Source organism: Mustela erminea, chromosome 9, assembly GCF_009829155.1.
Source record: "Mustela erminea isolate mMusErm1 chromosome 9, mMusErm1.Pri, whole genome shotgun sequence".
NCBI lineage: Eukaryota > Metazoa > Chordata > Mammalia > Carnivora > Mustelidae > Mustela > Mustela erminea.
The window spans coordinates 47566385-47581451 of NC_045622.1; the positions used below are offsets into that span (position 1 = coordinate 47566385).

General features: G+C 42.6%; 1 long non-coding RNA gene across 1 annotated transcript; it reads right to left on the reverse strand.

The window, feature by feature from the left end:
* Positions 1-412: 412 nt before the first annotated feature.
* Positions 413-4824, reverse strand: LOC116599387. The gene is made up of 3 exons (XR_004289352.1): positions 4813-4824; positions 3923-3927; positions 413-490 (listed from the first exon to the last, which is right to left on the reverse strand). It is a non-coding gene; the product is annotated as an uncharacterized LOC116599387 (long non-coding RNA).
* Between the last annotated feature and the right edge of the window lie 10243 nt (positions 4825-15067).

Here is a 15067-nt window from a genome sequence, read left to right on the forward strand (position 1 = left end):
TGTTTTTATGGTTTGTGTTTTAATTGATTATTAAGATATCATGATCTTTAAATATTTTTCCCTTGGAGAAATGTCTGTTTGGGGTTATTTTCTTTGTTTGTTTGGTCCTTCGTTAATCAGGTTATTTGGTTTTTTGCTATTGATTTGTAAAAGTTTCTTAAAATTTTAAATGTTACCCCTTATCAGATGTATGTAGATATTTTCTCCTGTCCATAGGCTGCCTTTTCATTTTGTGGATTGTTTCTTTTGCTGTGCAGAAACTTCTTGTTTGTTTGTTTCTTTGATGTAGTCCCATCTGTTGATTTTTGCTTTTATTGCTTGCGCTTTTGGTGTCATAACAAAAAAATCATTGCCAAGGCCAATCCCAAGAAACTTTTCTCCTGTATTTTCTTCAAGGAATTTTATAGTTTCGGGTCTAGTGGTGATGAACTCTTTTAGCTTTTGCTCTTCTGGAAAACTCTTTTTGTGTTCTTCAATTCTGAAGAACTACCTAGCTGTAGGTATGCCAAGACCTGGCAGTATCCCAAAGGGTAAGATCAAGTTCAGCAACCAGATGAAGGCTAATTAGAAGCTGGACCCTCAGGCAGCTACTGGGCAAGTATGTATTTAACCGCTTCCAGGTTTTTGCTTGCTTCCTCAGTACTTGGCCCAGTGTATAGCCACAGGGGTGTACTCCTGCACTTGTTAAGAACTGTGTCTTTGTTTGCTTCAGTCCTGTGAGACTAGCGAATGCAAGGCCTGTTGGCTATCAAAGGCAGATGATATGGGAACACATCTCTTAGGTGGTGGCTGCAAAACTGGGCACAGGCATGAGTATACCCCATTCCAGGTTGATACTGGTGACTTGGAGCAGGCTAGAGAGAGAAAGTGGGGATGGTGTCCACTGTGGTAAATTAGAAGCCTGCCCTTAAGCAGCAGCTTTCAAAAGTATACTGATGGACTCCTTTCGGAGAAAGACTAGAAAATAGGCATTTTTGCCACTCCTTCTGTACTGATCCCTGGAGGCAAAGCTGTAGTGAGAAACTGTGCACCCATTAAGAACTGCTTCTTTGTTTACTTTAGTTCTGTGGGACTTGTGAATGCCATCCCTGCTGGCTTTCAGAGCTAGGTGTTTTGGAGACCCATCACTCAGGAGTCTTAAAAGTTAGAGCACTAAAAATGGGATTCAAACGCTGTGGACTTTAGGGAGAAGCCAGGACTTGGAATTTCCTTCCCAGTAGCATGGCACTGCCCGGGAGGTGGAGTCTACAATGAGAGTGTGTCTCAGCCCTTCTTACCTGTTTCAATGTGGGCATTTTTTCGTCTGCCTGATGTGTAAGAGTTGCTCAGCTAGTTTCTGCATTTCTTTCAGAAGAAATTGCTCTGACTAGCTGTATATTCAGTGTGTCTGTGCGAGGAGGGGAGCTCAAAAGCCCCTCTGTTGCTATCTTGGTCAATCTCCTGAATGTCCTAAAGGTTTAAAAAAAAAATGGTGGGTGATGTGAGGGGAAACATGTATATATGTATTTTGACTGGAAGGTGAAGTGGTGTGTGTGTGTGTGTTAGGGGAAGGGGAAGAGGAAGGTGGTGGGTATGTATAAAAGATTTCCTTTTTATTCAGAGAGTTGTTGTGATCATAATAATGTTTTTACCATACTATGGAAACTGTTAAGTGCTATTGAAACGTAGTCACTGTTAGTGCTCGGAACAATATAATCCAGGCTCTTGGAGGTGGCATCACTTTGAGCCAAGCACTAGGATTTTCTCCTCTAACCCCTTCAAGCTTTGTTTCCTCTGTACTACCTTCACAGGGCTTTTCTTGGCTTAGAAGTAGATGGGGCATACAGAAATTATACCTCTTACCTGAGGACTAGTTACTGTTTATCTTGAGAACATGTATGAAATGGATTGCATCTGCTTGGCTCTTGGGTTGCTGGGCTGCCATAATAAAATACTCCAGACTGGGTGCTTTAAAGAACAGGAATTGATTTTCTTACATTTCTAGAGGCTGAAGGTGTTAGCAGGTTTGTTTTACTCTGAGGCATCTCCTTGGCTTGCACATGGCTGCCTTCTCACTGTGTCCTACATGACTTTTCCACTGTGTGCACATCCCTGCTGGCTTTTTATGTGTCCAAATTTCCTCTTCTTGGAAGGCTACTAGTCAGATTGGATTAGGGTGTTCCCTTTAAGTACTTTTACTTTTTATTTTATTTATTATTATTTTTAAGTAGGCTCCTTGCCCAACATGGGACTTGAACTCATGACCCTGAGATTGAGAGTCACATACCCTACTGACTGAGCCACAGGTGTCCTTTAACTTCCTCTTTAAAGGCTCTGTCTCCAAATGCAGTCATATTCTGAGATCACTCAGGTTATGACTTCAACATATGAATTTTTAAGAGAAAAAATTCAGCTCATAGAAAACTATATGAAAGAGTAAGATTTCTTTCTGTCTTTGTAATCTCTTTGTGGATTGATGGCCCCTGATATGCATCATATTCTGGTTCAATGCTTTTTCAATAATAAAAAGTACTGAGGTGGGAACCATGGTCAAAGTTTGAGGTCTGGCTCCCATGGAAAGAGCTGTATGAGTCATTTCCTGTTTGAGGCCTTGCTTTCCCAATCTTGATGGGCAAGTGGGGGGTGGTTTTTGGTTGGGATTCAAGTGGTTTCTTCAAATTCTATTTCCTATGGAAATGAAAGCTCTCAATTCTTTTTCTGATGAAATGCATTGATGATAGTGGTTTGGGGAGAGTAGGGGTGGGGGAAAAGCCCAGAGCAAAAACAGCCTATAGGAGCACAATCTCTGAAAGACAGCTCTTCCAATTGCCTCCAGACCCCTATTGAAATATCTGGGTAAATGAAGTTCTTCTCATTAGCATTCTTCAAGGGGCTCTAAGACTCGTGCAGATTACCCTGGGTCTAAGACTCACTAGCTGTCAGATGGACATAAGTTGATCTCCTCTAAACCAGTTTCCTATTTTCTATCCCTTTTTGACAGAGCACAGAGGGGCAGCACTTTTTTTGTGGGCGGGGGGGTGGGGGGGTGGTTCTGATGCCTTATTCTTACTCTTTCGGTCTCCCTACTGGGTCAAGTATTCATTTGTGCCCTCCTTCATCCAATGCCATGCAGTACATGGAGGACATATGATGAAAAAGAGAAGTACAATGCCAAGAAGCTGCTTTGCATAGCAGTTACCTAACCTTGGGTTCTGGAGCCAGAATGGTTGTGTTCAAATACAAACTGCTACTTTGTGGTTGTGTGACATTGGGCAAACTATTAAGCCTCTCTGAGCTTCTGTTCCTCATTTAAGAAAAGTGGGATGCTAGATAGAACTTACCTTATGGTTTATTATGAGGACCAAAAGAGTTCATTTATGTTACACGCTTAGAACAGTGCCTGACACATAATACGTGTATAAAAGACATCTAACTCACTAAGATGAACCTCAACAATCAGGTTATACAATTTATAAATAAGGAACAATCCATTTTGGGGGAGGCGGTTATTCTACACACTGTAAAGTACTAGAATATTTATATAAATATATACCAGGATATTTAGTAAAGACTTTTCTTAGTAATACTGAAATGGTGAAAAAGAAAGAACAGCTCTATCTATAATGTGCAACTCAGCCTTGTTTCTTATGAGATTAAGTTGGAACATCACCATCTTCCTGCGACCAAGCCCACCTCAGTCATCTTTGACTTCTTCCACTGCCCTCAACCCATGTCCAATCCATTGAAAAGTTCAATCACTTCTGTCATCTGCCTATCCCATCTCTTACAGAATCTCTACTCATACAGCCCATAGTAACTGCCTGATGTCCTTTCACTGATCCTCCCCCTCAGATGGTCTCCCAGCTTCCTTTACTTGGTGAATTGTTACTTGATTTTCAACACTCAGATTGAATTTGGTTCTTTGTTAAATCTGTGCTGAAACTTTCCCTTGAGGGTTACTATCCTGTGTACACTCTACTTCATACTTACCTTTTGTGCACACCTTTTGTAGCCTTTATTATATCACCAAGTGCAATGGACTGAATGTTTGTATTCCCCCACCCACAATTCATGAAATCCTAACCCCCAGTGTGATGCTGTTAGGAAGGTGGGGCCTTTGGTCATGAGAGTGAAGATCCTGTGAACAGGAGCACAGCAAGAAGGTGGTGGCCTGCAACCCAGAAGAGGGCTCTCACCAGAATCTAACGGTGCTAACACCCTGACTTTGGACTTCCAGTCTGCAGAGCTGTGAGAAATAAATTTCTATTGTTTGTAAGTTGCCAGTCTATGCTAATTTGTTACAGCAGCCACAGCTGACTAAGACACTATAGGACTACTTGTTTTTCATATTTGTTGTTTTCCCTAAACTGAAGGGATCCAGACAGGGACTAACTGCCTTTCCCCTTTCTTAACTGTCATTTACTGATTAACTTCTATGTACCAAACACATACTATATAGGAGTTTTACCTATGTTTTCTCATTTCATCGCTCCCTCACCAACTTCTGGAAATAGATATTAGGAAATCCATGTTAGAGGTGAGTTTCCAAGAGCAGAGAATTTAAATGACTTGCTAAGCTGTGATTTGAATGTTTCCTCTCTACATTCTGTATCACCATCCAGCTCCATGACCAGGTGTGTGGCAGATGTTCAATGGTGAGTTATGGACTAAAATTCCTGAATGTTTTAGACACTGCCATTTGAGGAATCCTTCTGTAGCCTAATGTTGCGTCTGTTACACACAAACCCTGATCAGGCCTCTGTTACCACACTCATCACTCTGAATTGTGATCTTTCACCAGACCAATCAGTTTTCAAAGCCTGTTGAGTGGACCAGGTAGATTATGCTTCTCCTCTGGTGAGAGTGAGCAGGGCAGGAATGGGGGGCTGCCCTGCTGAGCCAGTTCAGGAAGAAATGCTCCCAGAGCACCCAGGGCTGAGGCAGTTAATTTGCCCCAGTGGTGAGGAGGAAATTTCTTGTAAAAGCTAGCTCCCCTCAGAACAATGTGGCCTTTTATTTTTTAGCTTTGGAATGGAGCCTAGCTGTCCATGGAAACAAAGAGAGGAGAGAATCACTGAACCAGTCTTGCACATAAAAAACTGACCATGTCTGTCTTTGAAGTCTCCTTTATGTCATTTAGAAAACTTTGGATTATAGGGGTGTTTTTTCCTCCTTTTCTTCCTCAGTTCCTCACCCACCCCAATTTTTTTTTTTTTCCAGAGAAAAGAGAGAACTGGGTGTAAGGGAACCTTTCTTTGAAACAGGGCAGAAGTCATTAATTAAGGCCCCCATTCATTCCTGCTGACACTTGCTCATCAATCAGATTTCCTCTTAGCATTCTGATGACCCTGCTGACCTGGGGTCCTCCATACTGTCTGCCAGACAGAATTGAAACTCAGACCACACACCAGAACAGAGGGAGTGGGCTCTGGCTCCTGGCTTCCTGAGATTGAGGAAAAAGAGTCTGGGGACAAAGCTGGCTGGTCAGGAGCTCTTCTGAGTTGAGGTAAAGGTAAACAGAGAAGATATTTTCTTTGCGGAAGCAAGTGTTGCTCACTTCACTGAAGCAGTGATCTATAGTTGCCCTTCCTTTTCTTCCCCTCACCCAGGGCCAGCCATGGAGCTCGGAGCCCAGCCAGCTGAGCCCGGGAAACCAGGCTAGCAGTTCCCCTTTGCCAACTCGGCACTGCTCAAAGAAGTTAACAACTCTAAGCCTTCTCTCAGGAAAGTACAAGGAGCTGTTCTGGAGATGACAGTGGCATTTGAGGGGAGAGGGGTAGTCAGCCTGAGGTGTAGGACCTTTATTTGATTACTTGTTCATCGTTAACTCATTCAGTTACCGTTTACCTAGCACCCAGTATGTAGTAGGTGTCATGGTAGGTGCTGAGAAGAAGCAGATGCACTCTTTATCCTCATGGAGTTTATAGTCTAGTTGGGAATATACCCGGGACTTCTCTTCAGGAAAAATTAGGGTTAGGCAGACTCACGGTTGTTAGGTGCAATTAAAATTCAATGAATCTTTATGGGTCTCCTTGTAGGTATTAGGCATATGGCTAGGAGCTGGGAATACCAAAAATTAAAAAGAAAAAGAAAATGCCCCTAACCCAGGTCCTCAAGTAATTAACAGAGTAGGCAACAACAGACTGGTAAACAAGCTCATTAGTATTCAGTGTGAGAAGTGTTGTGGTGCATACAGGATTCGGAGAAGAGAAAATAGTTTACTCTATGGAGTTCCTTGGTTCTTATTCTAAAGGAGATGGGAACCCCTAAAGGGTTTTGAGCAGAGGAGTGACAAAATCCGACACATTTGTAAAAGCTTGGAGGTTAGAATAGGAGTTAAGGGACATTGGTTAGGAGGTTTATTGCAATAAACCAGGTTTAGTATCTTGGGCCAAAGAGGTAATGATGTGGGTATGGAGAAGTGGTTGGATTTTATTAATTTTTTTTAATCTTTAAAAAAATTTTGTTTTTATTTTTTATTATTTTTAAGATTTTATTTATTTATTTGACAGAGAGAGAGAGATTACAAGTAGGCAGAGAGGCAGGCAGGGAGAGAAGGGGAAGCAGACTCCCCGCTGAGCAGAGAGCCTGATATGGGTTTTCATCCCAGGACCCTGAGATCATGACCTGAGCTGAAGGCAGAAGCTTAACCCACTGAGCCATCCAGGTACCCCTAAAATTTTTTTAAAAAAGATTTTGTCAGAGAGAGAGCATGCACAAGCAGGGGGAGAGGCAGGCAGAGGAAGAAGCAGGCTCTCCTCTGAGCAGGGAGCCTGATGTGGGACTCGATCCCAGGAGCCTGGAATTATCATCTGGGCCGAAGGCAGACGCTTAATTGACGGAGCCACCCAGACGTCCCAAGAGGTTGGATTTTAGATGCTTTCAAAATACAGTCAGCAGAATTGACTTTAGGTAGGAGCAAAGACCGTTCATTCACAGTAATAGGAGAGGATGTAGAGAATATAGGCACAGACATGTGTGAGGGCTAATGGGATGATGCAGAATTGGAAGTTCTAAGTGACTGTTTCTATTTCTTCTGAGAAAGGGGAAACAATGATCAAAGAAGGAGTGGCAATTTAAAGAGAGGAAACTATATGAAATACTTCCATAAGAAAGCCAGAGAGTGACTAGATCAGGGAGATGATTCCCGAGTAGTTCCAAGAGTCTGCTCCAGTTTAGGAGTCATGAAAATAAAGTCAGTCAGCACAGCTGTTGTGTACCTCCAGCCAGGTTCAGCTTGTCAGAAGAGGCTGGGAGAAGTAGAAGTGAAGAGGTGGCTCCCACTGAGATTGGAGTTTTCAAGGTGAGTACAATGAAGCAAGAAAGGGAAAAGAAAGGTGAAGGTGCGCGTAAGGAGAAACTATTATGACTGAGTGTAGACTCTGAGCTGGGTAAAGTGAGGAGTGAAGCCACAGAAGGGTGCTCGAGTGGGCAATAGTGAAAAAGAGTGGAATCTATAGATTGCAGATTACTGTGTGGTCAGAAATTTCTTGGACTTGGAATACCATGACTGGAAAAATAAGAAGTGGTGGTGATCAGAACGTGGCATGTTTGAAACTGAGACTAGATAAATGCCATTATTGATAGTAAGCTGTAGGATAAGACTAGGCGAATGAGTGGCTAGGTTGAACTGTAGGATAATATCATTGGAGGAGATGAGGTCAAGGAAGACCGAAACCAGGATGTCGGGATAAACATCTATATGATTATTGAAATTATGTCTCAATGAAATTATTGAATTATAACTGAGTAAGAATAAAAGTGAAATACACTCTCCAAGAAATAAGGAGACTTGACTTAGAGGTCAGTAGGTGACAGTGACCAAGAGTGGGTAGTGGGCAGTATGGTATGGTGACATGATTTAAAACTAGGAGTTTTAGGGGAGATGCAGGGGGCATTGTAATAGGCAAGGAGAATCCCCCGCGCCCGGGCTCCATAGTCCAAGGAATTTGGAGATTGAAAAAAAAAACAAACAACCACTTGAGATGGTTGCTGGGGAAGCAATGTCCTCCCAGAAGAGTCAGATTTCTGTTAGAACAAGAAGGCAAAGGGAAAGTATAAGATTGAGGATGTAAGGGGGTGCCTGGGTGGCTCAGTGGGTTAAAGCCTCTGCCTTCAGCTCAGGTCATGATTCCAGCATCCTGGGATCGAGCCTGCATCGGGATCTCTGCTCTGCAGGGAGCCTGCTTCCTTCTCTCTCTGCCTCTCTCTCTGCCTACTTGTGATCTCTGTCTGTCAAATAAATAAATAAAATCTTAAAAAAAAAAAAAAAAGATTGAGGTTGTAAGGGTTTTGCTGATGACCGGCTTTGATTTCCTGGGGGATACAGTGCTTTGAAGGGTTTCCCAAGGTATCTCCTGAGGTCAGTGACATCACAAAAGAGGATATAGAGAACCAAGTGGGAATGAGAGCCCGGAGGATGAGGGTGTCCAGACTCCTTTTGATGTCTGACTCCAGTAGGTATAAAGGGCATATGAGATTAACTCTGATGGTCTCAAGGCAGATGGTAGTATGAGGCTATGGGTGTCGAGCTGGGGGAGGAGAGAGAGGTGAGGGCTCCATCAGGAGCAAAGAATTCTGAGAGAGGTAGCCTCATCTGGATTAACCCAGACTCCACGACAATTTTCCCATATAGCATAAGGTGCTCTGAGGCTTCCTCCTGACTCTACTGGTGGATTTCTTTTTTTCCTAGTGAAACTGGGCAGCGATCACTTGTATAAAACTGTTTGTGTTGGCATTATATAATCTAGTCCTGCCTTAACTTCCCTTTTAAACTGGGGTCTGGGGAAATGGTCTACCTGGCCTACCCCTAAATTGGTTCTAGGAATAATGAATAACTCAGTGCTATGAATTGTGTAAGACTGAAGATTCACAGACCTGTATCTCTGAAGCAAATAATACATTATGTGTAAATAAATAAATAAATAAATGTGAAAAATGAATGACTCAGTTTGGGTGAAGATAATCACTGGATTATTAATAGACCATTTGTGATAGGATAGAAGTCAGGGAGGACATCTTCCATTCTGAGATGTCTGGCAAGACATCAGGGAGTAGCAAGTCATTGAATGTTGGTGATTTCCTTGGGCCAGGGCTGCCAGGAGTGTAAATGCTTTTCTGCAAGGTATACTGAGGATCACACTTTTTAGGCCACTCAGATGAATTTTAATATAAGTTTTATTGTCTTGTGGCTTCTTACTCAGTGACTCGATGTCATTGTCTTTCATTGGAAGGCCAAATGCCATCTAAAGCCAAGATTTTATTTATTTGAGAGAGAGAGAGTGAGCAACAGAACACAGGCTGCAGGAGAGGCAGAGGAGAGAGAGAAGCAGTTTCCCTGCTCAGGAGCCTGATGTGACACAGGGCTCGTCTCCCAGGACCTTGGGATCACGAGCTGAGGACCTTGGGATCACGACCAGGACCTTGGGATCATGACCCCAACCCTAACCCTAACCCTAACCGACTGAGCTGCCAAGGCTCCCCAAGCTGGGCACTTTAGACAGTATGTCACTTAAACTTAACCTTGAATAGGTGTATGCTATTGGCCCTATGTTACACAAAAACTTAGGACAAAGAGACTTGGAGAATAATAGTGTGTCTCATGTCACATAACTGGTAAAAGGCAACACTGGACCCCCAGCCTGTCTGCGTTCAGAGTCTTGTGTTACCTTGCAGCTGCTGTGGTGATCCAATGAGTCTGTTGTCCCAGGCAGCGCTGAAGTTGCTGACTCCTTTGGTCCCACTGGGCAAACATGGTTATACACAGGAAAGAACAGAAGCGAGGGGATGGCAGGATGATGATACACTCAGAGACCAGATAGACTCCAGAGAGTCTTTAGATAGCTTGATAATCACATATACAGTGCATTACACTTCCTAAGGCTCATCCCGTTTCTTAGCCCTCCTCCACGAAAACCTGGAAGTGGGTGTTCATATTATCCTCCTTCTATAGACGGAGGAACCAGGTCTTCAATCACATAAGTTTCCAGAAGGCACATAATGAAAGAGTGGAATGGAGACCTTCAGCCTGTTCTTTTTATTCCCAGAGAGACACACATCATAAGACTCAGCCTTCCTATTTAGACAGAAAGACAGTGGCAAAACATTGTTACCTTCCTTTCTTCTTCCCTGCAAGTGGGATGCAGGCCCCTTGGCCTTCCTCAGGTCCTTATTCTCTGACTGGCCGTGGCCTTTTTGTGTCTGACTGCTGTTCAGGACAAGTGGAGTCTGAATTTTTGACGAGTGATAAATGGCAACAGTTTATGTCCCTCTCTCCAGTCTGAGGGCTGGCCAGTGCTGCAGCTGGGAAGCAGTTGCCCGAGCTGGGGTGCAGTGGGAGAGGGGGACTCTCAAAATGTCTGGCCATAGGTGGATGCGGTGATGCAGCCTTCTGTTTCCAGAGCCTTGAAAGAAGATCCAGCATGAATGCAGACATCTCTGACCAGCTGGCTTGGCACCTTTTCCCCTTTGGTTCTGAAGAGTCAGAGAAGATGAGGGATAAGGGACAAATGCTTTCCTGCTGACTAGAGACCTCGCTTGAATGTCTGAATAAAATGGCTTCCATATTTAAAAAAAAACAAACAAACAAACACAAAACTCTAAATGAATTGTGAACAGAAGAACTGATGCGTCTCTTATCAGTCTGCTGCCTGTTGACTTTGGCTGGGAGATAATCACCATGGTTAATGAGGATCCTGGCAGCCAGTTATTACTCATTCCTGACCATTCTCATTCACCATTGTTTCGGCATATAATACCCTGAAAGAATATGAAATCCCAGTGCTCTGCTGCGTTGTGGTTTCTTTATGAACCACAACCTCCTCATCCTTTCCGCAGCTCTCTCTCCCTTCCTGCTCCCTTCCCCCCACTCCTACCAACTGCGAGGGACTGAGCAGGCCTTCCAGACCTATCGTCCCTCCAACTGCAGGAGCTCTGCTACTATCTGCCTTATGAAATGACTTACTCCAAAGTGTTTCTCTGGGAAATAGTTGAAAATCACATGCTCTCAGAGGTTCATGATGACCAGCTACAACCTCTGACAGGAGTGAGGCAATTGCATGTAGGCTTCCTATTCTCCATCCATTGTATAAGTAAGAGCAAATTATTGTGAGTGTGTGTTAACTGTCCTCTCCCTATCCTGGCACCAGAATGCAGGTGGAGAAATCCCAGCACATCTTGTTTGTACAAGTGTCCAGTTGCTGATCGAATTAATTTTTTTTAGTCAGGCCCGAGACTCTGAAGGCCGAACTGATTTTCCTGGCAAGGAATTGAGTCACCAGTCTCAAGTTCACTTAGTCTTGGTCCAAATTTCGTTTGGTCCTGGGGTCGTTTTGAAGCTCCACAGGTTGACAGTGTCCACATAGTTCTGTTCCTTTAACCGACCAGGGCCACTGACTCAAATGCATGGCAGGAGCAGCAGGCAATCCTGGTCTCTAGAATGAATCTGGACATCACCATGGGCTTATTTAACTCTCATTGACCCCTTGGCTCTCTTCAGTTGACATACTATCTTGAACTCGTTTTTCTGTTACAACATTGGCACTTTCCTTTAAGGTGTATACAATTAAAAGTCACTCTCTGGGTCCATAAATTGCAACTGGGCACAAAAGTGTTTCCTTGCCCAAACCCCTACTCCCACCAGATCTTGGGGGACAAATTCTAAGGCAGGCTCCTGCCTGAATTTTTGTCAAGGAAGAGAAACAGGAATGTGCACATTTAAGGAAAGTCCAGAGGAGAGAGCAAGATCTGTTAGGAATGGGAAATTGAGTTTGTACATAAGTCATGAATCATTACCAGGCTCTGAGGCGGGTAATGAAGACCCAGCTTTTTAAAAAAAAATTTTTAATTTAAATTCAATGTAATTAACATATAGTATATTAATAGTTTCAGGGGTAGAATTTAATGACTCATCAGTTGCATATAACAGGTGGTGCTGATTATATCATGTGCCCTTCTTAATGTCCATCACCCAATTACCCCCTCCTTCACCCCCTCCCCTCAGTTTGATTCCTAGAGTTAAGAGTCTTTTACAGTTTGCCTCTCTCTCTGATTTCATCTTATTTTATTTTTTCTCCCATCCCCTAAGTTCTCTGTTTCTTCTTAAAGTCCACATATGAGTGAAATCATATGGTATCTGAAAGACTCAGCTCTTATCTTCATGGTGCTCACAGGCCAATGCAGGAAGCAGCTTCCAAAGCAAATAATTCTAATACATTTTGTTCAATGTTATCATGGATTTTGTATCAAAAACCAAAGGAAGGAGAGAATAAGTGGTAGACTGTAAGCTCTATGAGAGCAAAGATCCTTTGTATCTTATTCACTGCTATTTGTCTAGAACTCAGCATCATATCTGGGACATGATAGTATTTTATATATATTCGTTAATTGAATTGATTCATTTATACCAGGTATATCCAATGGTTTGGTTGATTCATTCAATTATTTAATCATTCATTTAATCATATTTACTTCTTAAATACTGTTAGCTATTTTTAAGTAGCAAGGCAACTGATCACCACTTAATCTGAATGTGAAGTTATTCTTAAATAACAGTAGGATGAATTTTGATTAAATAGAAATGACAGTTATGACTTTGGACACATCTAGCCTTTACTGGACTGTCACTGTGTGCTAACTCCTCACAAGGTACATGTGTCATTTGTCACAGACAGATAAGGATATAGAATTTTACAGAGCTGAAATAACTTGCCCAGCTCATGTAATGGGGTTCAAATCCAGGCCTGAATGCCTGACTCCAAAGGCTATGATAATTGCCTACGTGACACTGCCTCTACTAGACTGTGTGGGACCTTAACAGCAGGCCCTAGAGAAGTGGATGGAGCTGGATTTAGGCTGGGCTAGGGGCTGTATACTCTGTAAATCTGATCCCTAAGGGAATGGCCAAGAGTCCAAGGGGTTGCGATGAACTTGGTTTGATCTGAGCTGGTATTAGGAGGCAAAGACTTTTATCTGGAAACAGGGCAGGGCATGACTCGGTCCTAGGTAGTGACGATACTTAGAATATTACAAGGAAGGAGGAGGGATATGGCAGCTGGGATTTGATATAGGACTATAGTTAGCCGCAGATTGGAAGATAATGGTGAGAAGAGGCTTCTCAGCAAAGGTTGGGAGGGCCTTGGAACCCAGGTGAAGCAAGGCTGGATTCAGGAAACTAAAGCATAAACTAGGAAACTGTTTGCTGAATTGCCCTGAATGTGCTTTTTGGAACCTACCTCTCATTTCTTCTTTTTGTTGATACTTTTAACACAGCAGCAGTGTGGTTCAGTGAAAAGAGTCTTAGACTTGGGGCTCCTTTCTTTCTACTTGCTGGCTTTGAATGTTTTGTCAAGTGGCCACATCTCTTTGGATTTCATTTTTCTTTTTTTAAACGTGGATTTTTTTAACACCGGCTTCACTTAGAGGTTAACAGGATGATATGAGGGATAGGTTGTGTTTGGATGCTGAGGCTTTGTATCCACGAAGTTTTATTCTTATGTGTTACATTTCCCATGAAACTGGGCTTGAAACTGTGAGAAGACAATAGGCTGGAAAGCAGAAGTTGGAATGGTACATGTCTGTGATTATAGGGAATGTGGCATCGATTAAAAATAGACTGCAGCTTTCTTCGGAAGAGGTAATGGGACTTAATGGAAAGAAACAAGAAATGCTCGTAAAACAGCTCTTTATGCACAAAGGAGCCAGTTGTTGCCTTGTTGCTAAGGTCCCAATTGTTTCCTGGCTGTGTTTTGTGTGTCTGTGTCAGGCCATTCTGTGGGTTCCTTTCAAGAACTGGGTGATATTGGCCTGCAGATAATTAGATCAGTGTCATCACTTTCACTACCCCCTTTTTATTCTGCTGGGACCATTTGCATGAAAATAAAAGTGGGTGCTATTTCTTTTCCATTAACAAGTCTTGATTTCTTACTGGGATATAATTTGGGGGACTCATCACATATAGCAGCTTTGGAAAAAAGTCCCAAGTCACTATGTAAGTGACCTTGCTTTAAAGAGGCTTCTAAGACCCAGTGTTCAGCTAAGCCTTCCACTTCCCAAACTGACCCTTCAAAATCTTCCCCTTGTGATACAGAAGATCTTCATCTGGGGTTAATCAGGGTGCAGCTTGTGTAAGAGAAACTTTTAGGAAAACATTCTGTAGTGAAATTGGTTCTGAAGTTCATAAACATGTGTGTTTCTGTAGGTTTTTCCTCAGCTTAGGGTTTTTCAAAGAGCTAGACCTAAAAGAAACCTCCATTTGCAACAATAAAGTTCAGGAGGAAGATTACATATTTGTCATTAATTTGTTGTAAAGCAATGGAGGCATGGTCGAAAGGATTGATTTAGGTGTCAATCAGAATCAGATTTAAACATTAGTTCTCCCTTATATTAATTGTGTGATCTTGATAACCTTGTTTTCTTGTTCTGTAAAGGCAGTAACAAATCTACCTTGCTACTCATGGTCATATATTAAGATGTGAATTATATGGCAAAGGCCTACTAGTGTAAGAAGCACTATTTGTTGCTCATTAAATGTTAATTCCATTCCTCTTTCCTCTTCCTTTCCTCATATCCCTTAGCAATTGATAAAAAGATAATGGTATCATTTCTGCACCAGTCTTCCTGGATCCACTGTTTTTACACATGAACTGTTTCCAGAGCATGTGAAATCCATGATATAGGCAATTTCTTTTGATGGTTACTTTTCCAGTGGTAAGGAAAAGAAGGGGGGAAAAGAGGGAAATTTTTTGAGCCATTTATGAGGCTAACTTTATTCTTAGGTCAGGATAGCTATGTGAGATATCAGTTGTTTGTTTGTCTGTGCCCCTCCCCCGCCCCCATTTTCTTCCCCAGATAAGCAGATAGCCAATCTTCGTGCTTCTTGCTTCAGGATTTGTGGTAAGATAGAGAGCAGGGGATATTGACATCCTCCTTCCCTGGCTCTTGTTTTCCAAAAGTCCAAGCTTTCAGGAAGGGATCTTGTTATGTGCTCCCCGAGAGGTAGAGGGAGGGAGGTAGCCCTTTGAGATGCAGCAAGGCAAAGAAGAGAGGTTCCAGGAGTCTGAGAAAGGGATAAAGATTTGTGGGTCCCTTG